Consider the following 3,916-nt stretch of genomic DNA (forward strand, 5'->3'; position numbering starts at 1 on the left):
TGATATAATTCGAATGCGTTTGTTTCCTTTTTCTCTTAGGGGCCAAGCAAGAGGATGGCTCCAATCGCTTCCTTTTGGGAGTATCACTACATGGCAGGAGTTAGCAACTAAGTTTCTTGCAAAATATTTCCCACCTGCAAAGTCTGCACAGTTAAAAATCGAGATAAGTACTTTTAGGCAGACTGATTTTGAGCAACTATATGAGGCATGGGAACGGTATAAGGAGTTGTTGAGAAGATGTCCAAACCATGGTTTTGAAGATTGGGTACAGATTGAATTGTTTTACAATGGTTTGAATGGACAGACAAGAGGCACTGTTGATGCAGCAGCTGGTGGCACAATATTTGCTAAATCACCCGATCAAGCATATGATTTGCTAGAACAGATGACCATTAACAGTTATCAGTGGCCGTCTGAAAGGTCAGGAGTAAAGAAGCAAGCTGGAATTTATGCCATAGATCCTATTACATCACTCACAGCTCAAGTTTCAGCTTTGACAAATCAAATTGCAGCAATGAATAAGACTGGTACATCAGAGGTTGAAAATGCATCGGTTGTTACTGAAGAACCACAAATTCCAGATGAGGCTCATTATATCAACAATAGAAATTTTGGTGGCTACGGAGGATATCGAGGTAACCCTCCCTCTAACACTTATCATCCTGGATTAAGAAATCATGAAAATTTTTCATATGCTAATAATAAGAATGTGTTAAATCCTCCACCGGGGTTCAATACATCAAAGGGGGAGGGAAAGCCTTCATTTGAAGATTTGGTAGGTACATTTGTTGCTGAGTCTGGAAAAAGGATGGCGAGAACTGAATCTCGTCTTGACAATATGGAGACTCACATGGGAAACATGGGTGCCACAATGAAATCTTTGGAAACGCAAATCGGACAGTTGGCCGACGCTCTAAAAGATCAGAACAAGGGGCAATTTCCCAGTAACACAGAGGTGAACCCAAAAGAGCAGTGCAAGGCAGTGACTTTGAGGAGTGGAAAAGAACTTGATGGTAAAAATTCAAAAGATAAGGATGAAAAGGAGGTAACTGTTGAAGAAGTCGAAACTGAGGGATCTAATACCAAAGCTGAAGCTGAAGTTGAACAACCTCCGGTATTTAAGCCGACTCTTCCATATCCGCTGAGGTTCAAGAAGAAGAAATTGGATGATCAATTTGCCAAATTTTTGGAGATTTTCAAGAAGATTCATATCAACATTCCATTTGCTGATGCTTTAGAGCAAATGCCAAACTATGCAAAATTCATAAAAGATGTGATGTCAAAGAAGAGAAAGTTGCATGAGTTTGAGACAGTGAAATTGACAGAAGAGTGTAGCGCCATACTTCAAAGGAAACTACCACAGAAACTCAAAGATCCAGGGAGTTTTACTATCCCTTGTGTTATTGGTGGTTCTAGAATAAATAAAGCTTTGTGTGATTTAGGTGCCAGTATTAATTTAATGCCTTTTTCTATTTACAGGACTTTAGAGCTTGGCGAGGTGAAGCCTAGCACTATTACCTTGCAGCTGGCGGATAGATCACTTACATATCCACGGGGTATAGTGGAGGATGTTCTGGTAAAGGTAGACAAATTTATATTTCCTGCTGATTTTGTCATTCTAGATATGGAAGAAGACAAGGACACCCCACTTATCTTTGGAAGGCCATTTTTGGCCACTGGAAAAGCTTTGATCGATGTGCACAAGGGTGAGCTTACATTGAGAGTAGGTGGAGAAGAAGTCATGTTCAACATCTACAACACAATCAAAGAACCAAATGAGGTAAGTACTTGTAATAGCATTGATGTAATTGACTCATGTGTATCTCATGTTGGTGCAGGAAGATTGACAAAAGATTCCTTGGAGAGATGCTTGTTTGAATCGGCGTCTATACTGGATGAAGATGATTGGGATGTCCAAGAGGAGTTACTTGCTCTCGATACATTGCCTAGAGAAAAGATTGATGTGCATAATGTAAAATTACTTGAAGATGCAACTATAGAGGTGCCAAAAGTATCCCCTGAATTGAAGGAACTTCCAAGTCACCTTTGTTATGCATTTTTAGGTGAAAATTCAACATATCCGGTAATCATCTCTTCTTTTCTTACTTGTACTGAAAAAGAAAAATTGTTGAGGGTGTTGAGAGAATTTAAATCTGCTTTGGGATGGACAATTGCTGATATAAGGGGAATTAGTCCTACTGTTTGTATGCATAAAATTTTGATGCAGGAATCATATTCACCTTATGTTGATCATCAGAGAAGGCTTAATCCTGCAATGAAAGAAGTTGTAAGGGCTGAGGTGTTAAAATTGTTAAATGCTGGTGTTATTTATGCTATATCTGATAGCTCATGGGTTTCACCAGTACAAGTAGTACCTAAGAAGGGAGGAATAACTGTAGTGAAAAATGAGAACAATGAATTGATTTCAACTCGCCCAGTGACTGGTTGGCGAGTATGCATAGACTACAGAAAATTGAATGATGCTACTAGGAAAGATCATTTCCCACTTCCATTTATTGACCAGATGCTTGATAGAGTTGGTGGTTATCATTATTATTGTTTTCTAGATGGTTATTCAGGTTACAATCAGATTGTCATAGCACCGGAGGATCAGGAGAAGACTACTTTCACTTGCCCTTACAGTACATTTGCTTTCAGGAGAATGCCATTTGGACTATGCAATGCACCTGCTACTTTTCAGAGGTGTATGATGGCCATATTTTCTGACATGGTTGAGGAAATAATGGAGGTTTTTATGGATGACATTTCTGTATTTGGTACATCTTTTGATCATTGTTTGCAAAATTTAATGCTCGTTTTGCAGAGATGTCAAGCTAAGAATCTAGTTCTGAATTGGGAAAAATGTCACTTCATGGTTCCCGAAGGTATTGTGCTTGGCCACAAAATTTCAGCTAAAGGAATAGAAGTTGACAGGGCCAAAGTTGTGGCAATTGAAAATCTACCACCGCCAAAGAATGTGAAAGGGATAAGAAGTTTCTTGGGACATGCCGGGTTTTATCGTCGTTATATCAAAGATTTCTCTAAAATTACTAGACCTTTATGTAATTTGTTAGAGAAAGATTCAACATTTATTTTTGATGATGATTGTTTGCAGGCATTTAACAAGATCAAGAAAGCACTGATTTCTGCTCCCATTATGATAGTGCCTGATTGGAAGGAGCCTTTTGAGCTCATGTGCGATGCTAGCGACTATGCTGTGGGAGCAGCATTGGGACAGAGGAGAGATAAGATGTTCAAGGCTATATACTATGCAAGTCGTACACTTAATGCAGCTCAACAGAACTATACAACTACTGAGAAAGAGATGCTAGCAGTAGTGTTCGCATTTGACAAGTTCAGAACATATCTTATTGGCACCAAGGTAACTGTTTTCACTGATCATGCAGCGCTTCGATACTTGTTTGCAAAAAGGATGCCAAGCCCAGGTTGATACGTTGGATACTCCTACTTCAAGAATTCGATTTTGAAGTAAAAGACAAGAAAGGTTGTGAAAATCAGGTGGCAGATCACTTATCAAGACTAGAGTTAGAAGAAAGAACGGAAAGTGGAGTTATAAATGAGTTGTTCCCAGATGAACAACTGTTTGAGGTAAGTTCTAAACTCCCGTGGTTTGCTGATATAGCTAACTTCTTGTCTTGTGGTACTTTTCCTCCAGATCTTAATCATCACCAGAAAAAGAAGTTCTTCCATGATATCAAATTTTTCTTTTGGGATGATCCTTGTGTGTATAAGAGATGTGCTGACCAAGTGATCAGGAGATGTGTTGATGGAGAAGATGCACACAAAATTCTGGAACAATGTCATTCATCACCGTATGGTGGACATTTTGGGGTAACACGAACAGCAGCTAAGGTATTGCAATCAGGTTTTTACTGGCCTACTTTGTTCAAGGATA

This window comes from Primulina eburnea, chromosome 9 (genome assembly GCF_022965805.1).
Source record: "Primulina eburnea isolate SZY01 chromosome 9, ASM2296580v1, whole genome shotgun sequence".
NCBI lineage: Eukaryota > Viridiplantae > Streptophyta > Magnoliopsida > Lamiales > Gesneriaceae > Primulina > Primulina eburnea.